At 30.4% G+C, this 17,623-nt stretch overlaps 1 long non-coding RNA gene across 1 annotated transcript; it reads right to left on the bottom strand.

Annotated features, from left to right (window-relative positions):
• Positions 1-8,700: 8,700 nt before the first annotated feature.
• Positions 8,701-10,334, bottom strand: LOC131010161 (uncharacterized). Its single transcript, XR_009096489.1, has 2 exons — positions 9,556-10,334; positions 8,701-9,118 (listed from the first exon to the last, which is right to left on the bottom strand). It is a non-coding gene; the product is annotated as an uncharacterized LOC131010161 (long non-coding RNA).
• Positions 10,335-17,623: the final 7,289 nt, after the last annotated feature.

Raw genomic sequence — 17,623 nt, 5'->3', positions numbered from 1 at the left:
TTTTTTTTTTTTTATTTTCTCAAAAACTGATTTTTTGACCACTGACCCCCCCACCCACCCACCCACCCACCCCCCACCCCCCCCCCCCCCAAAAAAAATTTTTTTTTTTTTTGAAAATCAGTTTTTAAAAAAATAAAAAAATAAATTTTTTTTGGGGGGGGGGGGTGGGGGGTGGGGGGTGGGTCGGTGGGGGGTGGGGGTTGGGGGTGGGCCAGCAATTAGAAAATTAGTTTTGAAAAAAAAAATTTTTTTTTTTTGGGAGGGGGGGTGGGGGTGGGGGGTGGTAGGGTGGGGGGGCAGGGGGCAGGGGCAGGGGTGGGGTGGCGAAACTACCAGATTTATTAAAATGAAATGCATTTTTTGTATAATTTAATGCATTTTTATGTGAAAACTTTATGCATTTTTGTTTGATTTTATATGCATGTGAAACATGCATATTTTTGGGGGGTGGTAATGGGGAGGGTTGGGGGGTGGTGTGGGCTGGATTGGGGGGTGGTATGGGGTGGGGTGGTGAAAATACCAAAACTGAAAAAATTAAATGCATTTTTCTGTTCAAAGTTATGCATTTCATGTGAAAACTTTATGCATCTTTGTGTGAAACTATATGCATCTAAAATATATCTATTTTGAGAAAATCTAAAAAAAAAATATTTTTTTTAATTATTAAATCCGAAAATTACATTCCAATTTTACCCCTCCAGATTTTGCCTTGGAATCCTTGCCACGTGTCACCATCTTGATGCGCCACATGTCATAAATGTGTGGTCAAGATTTGGATCTAGGGATCTATTATAAGCATTGGGATCTATATGATCTCATTCCTATATATATATATATATATATATATATATATATATATATTAAAGTAGGTGATGTAAGAGAAAAAAGTAGGTGGATTTCTAAAGCTGATATGGCAATAATGTGGGTTTATTGCAGTCTGATTATTAGGTGATTACATTTCTTTACGTTGTCATGTAATTCAAACAATATTATGTTATTATAACATATGTGATAATTACATTAAGATTTTCACTCGTAAGTCATAATTATACCATCACATTGTTATTTTATCATCGCATTACTACAACACACACGTGAATGAATTTGACAAGTATACTTATTACTATAATATATATAACTAATATATAATTCAATAATAATTTAGATTTTATTTTTATTTTAAAGTGTGTCTTAAATCATTCATTTTTTTTTATCTTCTTAAATCACGTCCATTTATTTTTCAGATTTACATATTTTAAAGTAAAATGAATGAATATGAAAAAAAAATTAAACTTATCGAAAAGAATAAAGATTGATATTTTAGATATTTTGTATTTTTCAGTTCAAAGTTATGCATTTTTTGTGTCAAGCTTTATGCATTTTTATGTGATATTATATGCATGTAAAATATGTCTATTTAAAAAAAAAAAATTATATCCGAAAAATATATTCCGCTTTTACCCCTCTGTAGATTTTGCCTTGGAATGTCTTGGAAGCTCCTTGCCATGTGTCACAATCTTGATGCGCCACATGTCCCAAATGTATTGTAAAGATTGGGTACTACAGTACTACATTAAGACATGATACTATATGATCTTTTTCCTATATATATATATATATATATATATATATATATATATATATATATATATAGGGAGGGGTTCAAATAAGAACCACTAAATAAAATTAGAACGGAGAACCATTTTAAGCCATTCGATCATCAAGATCTACGGTGGATGCATCATCTTGGTGGATGAATGCAGATCCTGGGTTCGAATCCTGAAGGGAGCAAAATTTTTATTATTTTCGGATGCATTAAATTTAATAGCGAATGCATTAATTTATATAGCAGATGCATTGATTTTAATGGTTCTTATGTTCTCACGATAAGTGTGGTTCTCATTATAACCACACCCTATATATATATATATATTAATCTATCATCAATTTTTCATTATCTCTCTCATCTCCTCTTTAGCTTATCTTCTACGCATATGTATGTATCCATTTTATCTCATCGCCCACATATTGTTTATTTAGATTTAAATTTTCGAGTTCAAATTGATGCAAAATCCTTTTAGTAGTGTGTAAATTAGAGTTCCCATTGTTTTAATTTGGACATCGTTTTGGTATATGTTCAACAAATATTTGTTGCTCAAGAAAGCCCATAATATTTGCAAGTCTTAGATAAATTACAATTTTATCATGGACAATCAGACCGCTACGAAATGGGCTTCACTCGATTTTGTCATTAGCACTTTGTTAGAAAGAAGAAATTTGCAACTAGGTAACCAATTCAATCATCTTCTTAGGGTTATATAAAACTTAATTCAAGGAACAAAATATCGATGCTTGCTCCTCAAATCGATATAAAGCAATGCTGCATGCAACTAATCTGTTAGTAAAACTGTTTGTTCACAGAGTAATTGTCCAATAATATATATATATATAGGGGACCGCTCCAATGAGACCCCCTAATTTTAGTGAGATCTAGGGCATGATCTGGTGCGTTTATTTTATCAATCCTATGGCTGATATTGTATCTGGAGGGTGATTTTTTTTCGCAAGGTTCGAATCCTGGAGGGAGCAGTATATTTTAAATTTTGTTATTCATCAGTATATACGGCCCTGTTCATCAGTATATATGTCTTATTCATCACGAATTTTTTAAATTTTATTTTTCATCAGTATATACATCTTGTTCATTAGATATACGTTTTGTTCATTAGTATTATATGTCTTATTCATTGTACTCATGTTACACGAAAAATAGGGGGTCTCACTGGAGCGCGCCCCTATATATATGTATATATATATATATATATATATATATATATATATATCCAAAAATTGTAGCATCACGTTTAACCTTTTGCAATTACAATATCCGATCCTCAAATTTTATTTTATTTTTTCAGCCAAGTTTTTCTAAAATGTATCACTACATCTGAAAATTTGGAAATTAATGTTCAAACTGCATGTGGTTAAAAAATGGTACTCTAATCGCAATGTTTCGGAAGCTAGCCTTCGGATAAGTTTTCCAAAACCATAATTAACTTTTTATTTTGCAGAATCTGTTATCATAATTATTTAAACATATTCATAAGTAATGACCCAATAAAGTTAATTAAAATTTTACCCCAAAATTTAAGTTATTGTCGAGACCGATTGATTGGTTATATTAATTTAGATACATGCATGCAGCAGTTGCATAGTCATCAAAATTTGGCGTCACGCACCTTCTTCTCCTAGTTAATTAGTTGCATTTTCAAGTCATTGTTTTTGGCCAACGAAAACAAAACAAAATCTGCAGCTAGCTGTGTTGCGTTGTATAATTAATTAGGTTGTTTGCAAGCCGGCCCTGACCAGCTTCTCTTCTACAACCAATTATTTAATTAGACTTGTATATAAGTCATGAGTTAGTTAGCTAGGGAACTCAAAATTTATTAATTTCCCCCCCAACATTTCTCTTTTGTCTAGCTGTATAAATCCTAAATCAGCCACAACATTGTGTGATGTGGTCCGTGTGGACATGAGAATTGAGACATGACCTATTATGGTAAGAAATAGGGGTAGGGACTCTTTAAATTAATGGATCGTCCATCGTTGAAAATAATGGATCATTATCTTAAAAATTGGTCATTTTTGGAACTTTTTATAATTTTATATGTGTAGTCGTGTAATTGGATAAGATTTTAGTAATTACTGATGGCTAGCTAGAAGGGTTTCATCAAACTCTTTACTTAAATAATAAGAATAATAATAAAAATACTTTGTTAATTTGCGATAATGTTTGACAAACTTGATTCAGATAAATAAATAGGACCTCTTACTTAATTCTGAGTTTTATATAAAAGTTAGTAAGTTAGTACGTATAACCAACCTGTGAAGTATACGTTCATTAATTTGAAATTAAAATATGCTCCTAATTGATTTTAAGGAAAAACTAATTGCATGCACCATCAAATCTATATATTATATTAAAACACAGTTTTTAGCAGTTTTCTTTTCCAGCCAAAATTGATAGTTATATTTGAAAAAACAGTTTATTGATCACGTTGTAGCTCCACCAATGGCTCAAAGCCTCAAACCCACGTTCAACACATTATTTCTTATAACTTTGTTACAGAGTAGCATTTTCTGTCTCTCTCCCTCTCATATACACGTCCACTCCCAGTCTGTGTAAACTGCATACGAAAATGCATAGTAATAGCTAGAAGGAATTTCATAAGACACACTCAAAATCATGGGTAATAGGAGGTGAATCAAAAGCGAAGAGAAAGCCATGTGATTCTTTTCTTGGTGTTCTGGTAGTATTTGTGGGAGTACTGCTTAAAACACACAGCAAATATGCATATATAATGAGGAGGGACACAAGTAAAATATGGATCTCTATATTCCGATGAAGTGGTCATATTGTTGGTGTGGTGATCTAATCAAGTCTGCCTTTTCCCCAGGTATGCTTTTTTTTTTTTTTTTTTTTTTTAAATTTGTTACAACTAAAGAAAGGAAAAAACCCACTCACACTCTAGCTCCTAGGGTGACTCGAACCCCCAACCTATTGGTTGGAGGGGAAGCGTCTTACCAACAGACTGCGCTTTATTACTACCTATGTAATTATTCAAAGTTAGAATCACAAAATACTACTGTCTTGAATGCTATTTGTCAGACAACAAAATGTTTGAAATGTACACATAAGAAATTTAGTTTGAGAAGAATCTATTTCCACCAACGATATGACAGAAAAACAGAGTTGCCTATTGACAAGCTTCAAGTTTTCAATGACGTCACCAAATGCAATAAGATGAAGGTAAGCTCCCGACAGTTTACATTCGGGATTTGAATGGTGATTCATTTTAAAACTAACATTTGTGATCAATCTAGAACTAACATAAACCGTGAGGTAACACTCGCACATATAAGAGGGGGCAACACTTATGTTCTCATTGAATTATCAAATGATCTCATAATGTTGGTTCTCTATCTTGGTTGCTTACTTTAAAATGCGCAATATATGTAAATAATATGCTTGTATGATGATGATTGGTAAACTTCAATTTATTTAAAAGTAATTTCGATTGATCTTGAATCTTGACATGAAACGAGTAAGGTACTGAGAAACACTGATCACCATTTTGAAGCTTCACAGGTGCAAATTAACATGAATGTAATACTTAAGTCCAATCTCATATTCTTGATGTGTATATGTTACTCGGTTGCCTTTTTATGATATGTTCTTTCATAGTCTAGAAGTTTACTTATGTTTTTGTTGAGGTAGTTTCTTGATTTTTTTTTTTCAATTTTATCTTTGTTTCTTTCTTTCCCTTTTCTTACATTCTCTGTATCATATCGTCTTTAATTTGGTTCGTAAGGAACAAAGGTATTTTTAACAATTTTGCCAATTTAATAAGAAGAAAAATAATATGATATATCGATCGATATGGCATATACGTTCCTATATGATTCAACTTAGAAATCTCTTTTCTAGAGAAGTTTCAAAAACGGTGGTGAAATTTGAAAAAAAAATCTTGAATTGAGATTATCATTTCTGTAAGAACAAATAAACAGTCTTTTACATTCTCATGAGAATCATATTTATGCTTGGAATTGAGGAATGAAACTTTTCTTGCTTCATTAATATTTGTGTAAAAATACTTGATGTGAATATTGATTTAAGAAACGATGGGTGCATGAAAATTTATGAAATGATAGTAATCTTGGAAAACATGTTTTTAAACAATATTTATGCTCTTTTATGATACAAATAAATAAGCATTTTCCTTTTTTTGAACTAATGGAAAATGAACAAAATTGATTAAGTCATTTTTCTATAATTTTACCAATATGAATGTTATATAAAATGGAGTATCTCAAAATCAATAATATTTTACTACTACACATTTTAATTTTTGTGATTTATTTGTCACTATTTTATTATACTATGACCATACCATGCATCACATTAACAAGAAATATGAATTAAAGTAATATTTTCACCTATTCATATCTTATGAAAATAGTGTTAACATACATTTTCCAAGTAAAAATATTTAAAATAGATATTGGTATAATACATTACTCAAACAATTTAAATAATTTAATCAACAAAAACTATTCTTACAATATTTATTAATCTAACTGATAATTTCCCTCCAAAAAAAAAATCGAAATGATCAGTTAGATTTAAGAAGTTTCCATGACCCCGTGCATCGCACGGGAGAACGTACTAGTAGATTTTGAAAATCCAGTTCGACCGATCGGTTAGATTATATATATAGGCTACTTCATATATATTTGATTTTTTTTAAACCCATATGTATTTAATTTGAGAAAGAATTATATATCAGATTTACAGAAACTTAATTAAGGAGAGATCCATCCAAAAACAAAAGTCAATAATTATAAATATAAGAAAATATTACTTGCCACGGGACAGGGGTATTAATATATAGCGACTAATGGAGTGGGCATAGCATGCTCGTGCTCTTCATTTATTTATTTTTCTCTGAGCGTGATAAGTTACGATTCCAATTTTAAAAATTTGGTCTATTCTAAACTAATTGAGATTATATATCACACTAAAACAATTCAAGCCCATATCTAGGAAAGTAGATCATGATTCTTATCAACATTAACTCTTCCTATTATTGACTCACATGCACTAAAAACTAGTGTGCTGGCGTTCGTTAATCATTTTTATTTACTGATTATTTATCAATTAATTTTTAATTATTTGAATTAGAATTTAATCATTCACAATAAAACTTTAGTTAATTCATAATAAGAATTTATTAACTTCCAACTATAACTTAATTAAATTATGACTATGAACTAATTAAACGGCCGCATGGTGCGGCGACGCACCTTAGTGTTGAATTGTTGATCATGCACATATATATCCCTTCATATATATTCAATACGAGGGGGGATCTATTGAGAAGTCTATAAATGGTGAGATTTGAGAAGTAATATGGGACGCTGATTTAGTCCAATCCGACGTCTCACATTAATCCCAACTTTCGGCACCTATGAATTAGTAAAAGGTTACAATTGTAATTTAATACTATTATGTAACCGTCTATACCATATTTAAGATACCCATAATCTTGGTAATTCTAAGCGTATCTTTAATTATCCTATGAACAATTAACGGTGCTGCATATTTTTTTCATTTCTGCGGCTTTCTCACACAAATTCACCATTGCTTCATTAAATAATTTTTCGAGAATATATAACCTTAAGCATGTAGTACAATTATTTTTGAAATTCAATTTTTGCAAATATGGCCTCTCCAGCATTCGTTTAATTACAAAAATAATTAAACAAAATCGAATTTGCAAATATATTTGAACAAAATAAATAAAATTCGAAATCTATATTAATTGAATTTGCATGTATTCGTCTATTATTTAGTATATTTTTTGATTAACTAAGAAAAATATCATTATAAATAAAATATAATACATAAAACAACATACTAAAATATCTTACATAATTTATAATTATCTTGAACAACTTATACTGATTTGTCGAACGTAATTTTCTCTATTAGGAAATATTTTCATAATTTGTACAATAAAGTATATTTTATTTGGATGTTCACAATTTTTTTTAGGCTTATTCGAAATGTTTTTATATTAAATATATTATGTCAGCAAGAAACGAATATTTTATTTAGATGTTCGTAATTTTGTTATGCTTATTCAAAAAAATTTATGTTAAAATATTTTATATCAGGAAAAAAAAATTCAAATATTTTATTTAGATATTCATAATGTTTTTATATTTGTTTGAAATATTTCGTGTTAAATATTTTATGTCAACAAAAACAATTCAAATATTTTATGTAGATGTTCGTAATTTTTTATGTTTGTTCGGAATATTTTATGTTAAATATTTTTACAATTCTCAATCAGATGTCAATAATATTATTCATGAATATAATATATCATGAATAATCACAAATTTTCAATGAACAAACATAATTTTTCTATTAACATAACACAATTTCAAAATGAACAGATCACAATTTTTCGACGAACAAAACTCAAATTCTAATGAACAAAGTATAATTCTTCGATGAATAGAAACCCACCACGATGAACAAAACTCAATTTATAATGAACAGAACATAATTTTTTGATGAACAGAAATCCAGATGAAAAAATTCGTATACTAATTCAACATTACACACGAAGTAGACTTGCGCGGCCTGGGGGTTGGATCGGCGAGATGGGCAGCCGGCGCTGCAGCGCCTACTGATTTGTCGAACGTAATTTTCTCTATTAGGAAATATTTTCATAATTTGTACAATAAAGTATATATTTTATTTGGATGTTCACAATTTTTTTAGGCTTATTCGAAATGTTTTTATGTTAAATATATTATGTCAGCAAGAAACGAATATTTTATTGAGATGTTCGTAATTTTGTTATGCTTATTCAAAAAGTTTTATGTTAAAATATTTTATACAGGAAAAAAATTCAAATATTTTATTTAGATATTCATAATGATTTTACATTTGTTTGAAATATTTGGTGTTAAATATTTTATGTCAACAAAAACAATTCAAATATTTTATGTAGATGTTCGCAATTTTTTTATGTTTGTTCGAAATATTTTATGTTAAATATTTTTACAATTCTCAATCAGATGTCAATAATATTGTTCATGGATATAATATATCATGAATAATCACAATTTTTCAATGAACAAACATAATTTTTCTATTAACAAAACACAATTTTTGAATGAACATATCACAATTTTTCGATGAACAAAACTCAAATTCTAATGAACAAAGTATAATTCTTCGATGAATAGAAACCCATCACGATGAACAAAACTCAATTTATAATGAACAGAACATAATTTTTCAATGAACAGAAAATCCAGATGAAAAAATTCGTATACTAATTCAACATTACACACGAAGTACACTTGTGCGGCCTGGGGGTTGGATCGGCGAGATGGGCAGCCGGCGCTACAGCGCCGAGGCATGCGCTTGGACCACCAGCATCGTTGATAGGGGCCAAGATTTTCTTGATCAAGATACAATACCAATAAAAACACTTTCTTAATCGACATCAACACCCACGCCATCATGTCCATCATTTTGCTACACCAGTTAAAAATTATTGTAAAATGTTTTGCACCTCATAAATAATTCAATGAACGTAGATTTGTCACTATCTAAGAAAGAACAAAAAAGGGCGTGTGCTTGAACTATATATAATTACTGTAAACAACATGAAGCTTCACCCATAAAAATTCAACGAAAACAAAACTACACCAAATTTAACAATCGAATCTAGCAAGTATAAACCTTTTTAAAATTCCATAGGTCTATCACTATCTAAGAAAGAACAAAATAGGGCGTCGACTTGACCCAAAAAAATTAAACGAAAACAAAACTACACCAAATATAACAACCGAAAACAACAGAGAATAGAAATCACCGACACAATTTCTTTGAACAAAACACATTTGAAATAAAAGAAATTTATGTTAAACCAAAAAAAAAAAAACAAAAGTAAGAAGGCGTAGAACACCAACCTAGTGTCTTTTGAACATACGCCATAATGGATTTCTTCTTGACCCTTCAGTGTTTTCTTCGCCGGAATGTTGAAGAATTGCACTGCAAATATAATATTTTTGGAGAGATACTGGAGATTCGTCGAATAAATTGGAATGAAGTTCAAATGATTAATGATATGACAGATGCAATTTACTCCCAGCAATCATTTGGAATACGCTACAAATCCGGGATTTAGTATGGTGAATCAATCGACGGGAATAGTAAAGTACTAATTTAACCTTGCCGAATTTTTGTATGTTATTTAATGAATTATAAAATCAGCAAAATAATTAAATCACACTCAAATCTCGCCGTCTATTTCCTGAAATCTAATGGTAATTATTTCTTCTCTATTCTTAATACTTAGGGCCTTCTCTATAGATACTAACCCTATTCAATACTATCATATATAATTTATATACTACCTAAAAAATATCTTCTTCTTTTTTTAATAAAAAAAAGTTTTATCTGTAAAACCGGCCAAACCACTTCATAGCAATCAACTAATAAGTATGAAAATTCAAAATATAGAAATTTCCAAAGACGTAGGGCTTATAAATTTAACTAAAGGTGCTAATAGAATGTAATTTTTATTCTAAAAAAGAAACCTAAAATACCTTCGGAAAATATAGTGCATATATAGACTCAGGGGTTAAGTGTCATTAAAATCTTCTGGCACAAACTTAATGAGAAAAATCTTGTGAAAAAGTTGCAAAGTTTGAAAACACTAACATACATCCATTATTATATCTATGTTATGGTGTAGACATTTGGACTTGATGAGTCAAAAATACTGAAAACTGACGAGATGTGGTCCCACCCTAATCTTTATAACCATATTTAATTCGGCAACATATAAATTTTGGCTCATGAGGCGGAGAAAAGCACACATATAGGTTGAGCCTCATATTAGGTAAGGGGCGTTTGATTTGGTGGATGAAATAGATAGGATTAATAAAATTGATAGGATTAGAGGAGTGATTAAATAATTTTTTCAATTTTAAGGTGATAAATAATCATTAAATTAATTAATTAGATACAAGTCGAATGATTAATCACGGGCCCAATCATAAAAACCAAATACTTGATTAAGATGATTCCAACAATAATAAATGGATAAAATTCCACCATAGATGAAGGGAATTAAAACATTTATATGAGATAGTCTTTATATGAGATAGAGTAAGAACGTGTCTGACTAAGTTTATTTTAAAGAATTTATAAGTTTTTGAAGCTTATAATTAAAGTTTTGAAGAGCTTATAAATTGTTAAAGGTGTTTGAATAATTGAGTTTATAAACTAGAGAAATGATTTTTAATTAGAGAGAAAAATTCGAAAAGAGATAAAATTAGAATGATATATAATGAAAATAAAAAAAAATCATAATTGAATTATTTTGAGGTTGAGAAACTTATTTTTTGCTGAACTTATAGCGCTTAGAGCTTATTTTTACAGTTAATAAGCTCTTTAAGAACTTATAAACTCCTAAACAACTTATAAGTTGTTTTAAAGAGCTTATAAGCTCATAACACGCCTCTAAATTCAACCTGTTTTTTTAACATTTATTTTCTACTCTCTGTTTTTTTTTTCATTAAAAATTTTCAACATGAATTTTCCTTGACCTGATCCAATTAAATTATCCATTTCATGATATTTATAGGTATTGTGTATTATATCTCGCATACTCTCGACTCCATGTTCTGATCTGCTAAAATGTTTGATCTTGAGAGCAACCACAGCGCACGCGTCGAAGCTGGTGTCGATCCGGGGCGAAGGAATCGGCCGCGCGCTGGAGACGCGCGCAGATGCGAGGCTGTGTCGAAGCCTCAACCCGGGGCGAGAGAGGAGAGTGTATTCGGACGCGCCCAATTTAAAAAAAAATCAAAAATCGTTAATTTTGTACAAAATTCGACCGTTTCCAATTTTTGTTTTTTTTTTTTAAAACGACCGTTGCATTTCAACGGCTATCACTACAAAAAAACGTACGATTACCGACGGCATTATGCCGTCGGTAATCAGGCACGGCCGCCGGTAAAAATGCTACCGACGGCGTTACCGGCAGCAAATCGCCGTCGCTAATCGGCTCGTCGGTAAAGCCATTACCGACGGCGATCGGCCGCCGCCGGTATTTCCGCCGTTGAACGGCGGGGAGAGTTGCCGGAAAAATTACCGACGGCAAATGCCGTCGCTAATTAGCGGCGGTGCCACCGCCGTCGGTAATTTCCACCGGAGCGCCACCGCCGGAGTTGGCCAAGATATTACCGAGGGCAAATGCCGTCGGTAATTACCGACGGCAATATGCCGTTACCGACGGCATTTTGCCCTAGGTAATATTTTTTTTTATTTTATTTTTTTTTATTTTATTTTTTTTTATTTTTTTTATTTTTTTTATTTATTTATTTTATCGTATATCCACAATTTATTTTCGTATTTATACAGTATTGCATAATTTATACGAACTTCCCAGTCGGTCACCCATCTTAGTTGTGCTCTAAGTCAAGCACGCTTAACCTTGAAGTTCTTTTCGAATGATCACCAGTACAGAACACTCGTATTATTAATATATATATAGTATCTATTAATTCATTTAAAGTCTACTTCAATATACAATATCATATATATTCATAACCTTAGTATATGTCGAGATAATATCCAAAAAATGTTGTTAATTACGGATTGGGCTCGTTTCCGTTCTTATTTTTATATCAGAAAAATATTTATTTATTAATTTATTACTCCCTCCGTCCACTAATTGTTGGCCTAGGAGGCAAAACACGGATTTTAAGAAAAAATGTAGTGAGTGGAGAAAGGGACCCACAAAATATATTGTTTATTAGTTGAGTGGAGAAAGGGACCCACAAAGTGTATTGTTTATTAGTTGAGTGGAGAAAAAGTGTATTGGTTATTGGGATCCACCAATTAAAAAATTATAAAGACTTACTATAAATGGGTAGGACATTTTTTGGTGGACGGACCAAAAAGGAAAGTAGGCCAACAATTAGTGGATGGAGGGAGTATTAATTTTCAATTTTTTTTTTTTTTATCAATCTAGTTTATACACCATAAGTATTTTATCAATCTAGTAAGAATCTTGAATTCTTACTAGAAATATTATCTTAGATTAGTGATGAGTGAATCACTAATCAAATTAACATTTTTAACTTATAATTATAAGTTTCTTACTAAGAATCTTCAATTCTTAATAATAATATTAGATTATTATTAGATTAGTAATAATATTAGTAATAATATTATATTAGTGATGAGTGATGAGTGAATCACTAATCAAATTAACATTCTTAAGTTATAATTATAAGATTCTCACTAAGAATCTTGAATTCTTAGTAATAATCTTGGATTAGTGATGATTGATGAGTAAATCACTAAGGTAATTAACATTCTTAAGTTATAATTGTAAGATTCTTACTAAGAATCTTGAATTCTTAGTAATAATAATAGATTAGTGATGAGTGATGAGTGATGAGTGAATCACTAATCAAATTAACATTCTTAAGTTATAATTATAATATTCTCACTAAGAATCTTGAATTCTTAGTGATTGATGAGTGAATCACTAATCCAATTAACCTTCTTAAGTTATAATTATAAGATTCTCACTAAGAATCTTGAATTCTTAGTAATAATCTTGGATTAGTGATGATTGATGAGAAAATCACTAAGGTAATTAACATTCTTAAGTTATAATTATAAGATTCTTACTAAGAATCTTGAATTCTTAGTAATAATCTTGGATTAGTGATGATTGATGAGTGAATCACTAATCAAATTAACCTTCTTAAGTTATAATTATAAGATTTTTACTAAGAATATTGAATTCTCAGTAATAATCTTGGATTAGTGATGATTGATGAGTAAATCACTAAGGTAATTAACATTCTTAAGTTATAATTATAAGATTCTTACTAAGAATCTTGAATTCTTAGTAATAATATTGGATTAGTGATGATTGATGAGTGAATCACTAATCAAATTAACATTCTTAAGTTATAATTATAAGATTCTTACTAAGAATCTTGAATTCTTAGTAATAATCTTATATTAGTAATAATCAATGTTTAAATTTTCACTTGTATTTCAATATATATTTAATTTTAATGTTTTTGTATTATTATCTTTGATCAATTTATTAGATGATAAATGAAAAAAAAAAAAAATTAATTACCGAGGGCATTTGCCGTCGGTAATTGGAATTTGCCGTCGGTAATTAGAGGCGGCAAAATGCTGTCGGTAATTTTGGCCGGACGGCGGTGGTGCTATCGCCGGATGGCACCGGCGGTGGTGATTAGCGGCGGCATTTTGCCCTCGGTAATTACCGACGGCAATTGCCGTCGGTAATAAAATAATATATATTTATATTAATATATATTTAAATTAGCGGCGGCGTAACCGCCGCTAATTAGCGGCGGCCGTTTTGCCGTCGGTAATTCGCCGATAATAGTCAAAAGGCGGGTCGCCGTTTTTGCCGCCGTCGTGCCGCCGTTACCTACCGACGGCAAAATAGCCGCCGGTAATTTTCGCCGGTAAATACGCGTTTTTTTGTAGTGTATTTTGATTTTTAATTATGTTTTTAATTTTATTATCGTATTTTAATTATGTTTTTAATTTTATTTAAATTATTGTAATGTAGAATTTTAATTTTAATGAAATTTGAATTTTAAAAATAAAAGTGTAGAAATATGAATTTTGTGGAAATGGAGATTTAAGCACCCACCTAAGACACAATGCATTGGAGAGGGGTGTGTCTTAGGTGGGGCTCACTCCTAAGACACCCCTCTAAGCAACAAGCATTGTGGATGCTCTGATGTTTTACGGATTTCTACGTTTTGAATTTTTTTCTTTTATTTTTTATTCCTTTCCCAAAAAACAAAATCACTTTTTTCAATTTTTCAATCTATCTTTTAGGTTTGTCTTTAATTTGTTTCAGTTTTTTCCGTTATGAATAAAATTAATAAGGTAAATTATGGGTGATTACATAATTAGGTTTTAGTTTATTCGTATATTTATATTATATATATAACTAAGTAAAAAGATACCACAAACCTTATTGTTCCAAAATAATTTGCCCATTTTCATGTTTTTGCCAATTGCCACCTAATTACTTAATATACAAATGGCAATACCAAAGATAATTAAAAAGAGAAGGGAGAATTAGCAAATAGTCTTCTATCATACAATCCCCTAATACATTGACCTCCCTAGCTATCTCTTAATTGTGAGCTATTAGCCCCTCAACATCTCATAAAGAGTGCAAAAATCCCCCTGTTTCTGACGAATACTTAACACCATTACATATTTTTTTATTTTTTTATTTCTTATTTCACTATAATATTTGTTAAGCAAAATACATTGCTACAAATATTTCTACGCAAACCTCAATCTTAAATAGTAATTAACAACTATCATTAAATATAAATTCACATTTTTTGGGAACAATCGACGAGCACGCAAAGATTAAAATATGCTCATGCAATTGTTTCTATTTATTTCTCCAAGAAGCTTGATCCATTGACCATGATATCCAAATGGTATGATAGAGAAAAATACGTGAAAGTTTATGAATACCCAATCTTACATATTTATTTTTTTATTTTTTTAACAGCCATATGATAACAGATCTATTAGTAATTACAAACACAGAACTCGTGTTACAGTGTATTTCAAAAGTAAATAGTAGTATCATGTTTTCTTGATTGAGATTTGTTTTCGACACATTTTAATGTTGTTAATGCAGACATCTTTATGCAATGACATGATATGTCCAAATTCGGACCTACCTACACAAAAACGGGGCCCAAACCCAACAGATTTGGATATGGATAGTCCATATATATTTTCCGATAATATATATGTGGCGTTCTCATCCAAAAGAAAAAAAATTGTGATTAGTTATTAACAAAATCTCGCACGCAACTTCTCTTACAATATAATCAAGTCTTGCTTTATCCTCAACAAACAATTATTATGAGAAAATGACTTGCATTCCTCTCTACTTACGTTGCATGGAAGCAATTAAATTTTATCATTAGTGCATATTGGATGTGAAATGGACTTGTATAGATAAATGCAACATCTTTTTCATGATTCGTGTTTTCATTTTAAACATTTTTTTAGTCATGAAAATGTGACTATGAGGAATATATTAATTAACAAATTCGACTGAAAAGTATATAGTTACTTAGATAGAGAGATTAAATATAATTGTCATAAAGAAAGAGTTCTATAAAGCGTCAACTAGACTTTCTTTTTATTTAATAATGTTTAAAATGTTGAAGATATATATCGGACCAAGTGGCCATATTCTTTTCACAATTTAATTTTCTGTCCCAGCGAATCATATAAATATTTTCCATTTAGATAACATGATTCAATAAATAATTAATTTGCAATAAGAATATTGGAAATTAATTGGTTCTAGTCATGAAAAACTCAATAGATAGTTTATTTTTCTTAAACAGAAAAAGAAAATGTTTGGAGGTTAATTAGAGGAGACAAAGCATCAATACATGCCTTGAGGCCCGATCCATAATTATTTATTCTTAAATAATTCTTTATATATTCTGCTTTGCCTTTATGCCAACGTTATTTTTTTAGGGAACAAAAGTTGTTAAGGATTCTTGAATATTGAGAAGGAAGTTGAATATATATATATATATATATATATATATATATATATATATATATATATATATATATATATTATTGTTAGTTGAATATATATAGTTATTCTTATGTTAAAGTTTATAAGAAAATAGATTGAGTCATTTTTTTGATGAAAGATCGAACCCTAAACTTCTTTGTAAATACAAAGTTTTTTTTTTCTATTTGGATATGTCCCAACTATAACACACAACCCTCAAGAGAAGAATAATACTACTAGTTATTATGCATATATATCTCAAAAAAAAAGTTATACATTATTATAGAGAAGTCGTAATCAATATTGCCAAACTAGAATAAACTTGAAAAGATAGGCTAATATTCTTTACTACTTCTTTTAAGCTAAATTGGTGAACATAGTCAATTAAATTGAAAAACCTCCTCACCTAATGAAATTAAGGTATGAGTTGACAGGGTATGATCTTTTTGCTGAAATATGGTATTTAATAGATAAATAAATATGATTTTGAATTCGGTTTACTGATTTAATGCGACGTTAGATAAGTAGTCGTGTCTTGTTTTATTAATATAGCATCAAACAAAATTACAATTCGACTATCATGTACTTTACTCAAATCAATCAGTCATGATTCTTTGTTTTGGATCAAAATTATGCATGACTAATTTGACTTAGAATATATTTATGCAATGTAATGCACGGAAACTATTTTTATAGATAAAGTAAATATAAATTCAATCATCATATAAATGTTGATTGTCGCTTAAGCTATTTGCCGCTGACCAAGGGGTTGGCCTGACTTATGCTTAAAAATCAGCATCCACCACGAGAGGCATCGAGGGCATGTGGAAGGGCAGAACGAAGGCAAGAATGGTGAACAGGAGAGCAATACATCATAACCAGGCGTCCAGGGCTAGATGTTGACGTGGTAGATCTGGTGCATGAAGAAGATGAGCGGGAATATTCCTTTTTCCATGCGCTGAGAAGATATGAACGAAAGCTTGAAGATATGCACAGATCAGATGGTGGAGTTTTATCAAAGGTAAAGTCCTTGTACTTGTGGACTCTATCTCAGGCAGAAGAAGAACACTCTAGCCGCAGTTGAACTCTCCAAAACCCTAGCTGCGTGTTGGTCTTTGGCCCACGCTTGGATCTCTATATATACTCGTTCCATTTCATTTTGTAGGCGTACAACGCACGAACTAAGGAGTAGGAGCTAGTACCAAAAACAATATTTTATTTCTGCATTTAGTTTATGTTAAGTCCCAGTTTGGGCAAGACGTTTAGTTTATGCTTTATGTTGGCAGAGTAGCATCCTGCCCATTTTTCCTTTATTAAGTAAGTTTCTTTTATTTAATTCCATGTCTTATTTATCTTTTGTTTTCGCAATTTACTTTATGTCTAGCTAA

This window comes from Salvia miltiorrhiza, chromosome 2, assembly GCF_028751815.1.
Source record: "Salvia miltiorrhiza cultivar Shanhuang (shh) chromosome 2, IMPLAD_Smil_shh, whole genome shotgun sequence".
Lineage (NCBI taxonomy): Eukaryota > Viridiplantae > Streptophyta > Magnoliopsida > Lamiales > Lamiaceae > Salvia > Salvia miltiorrhiza.
Note: the sequence above shows the minus strand (reverse complement) of the source record. Positions and strands in the feature narration are given on the sequence as shown.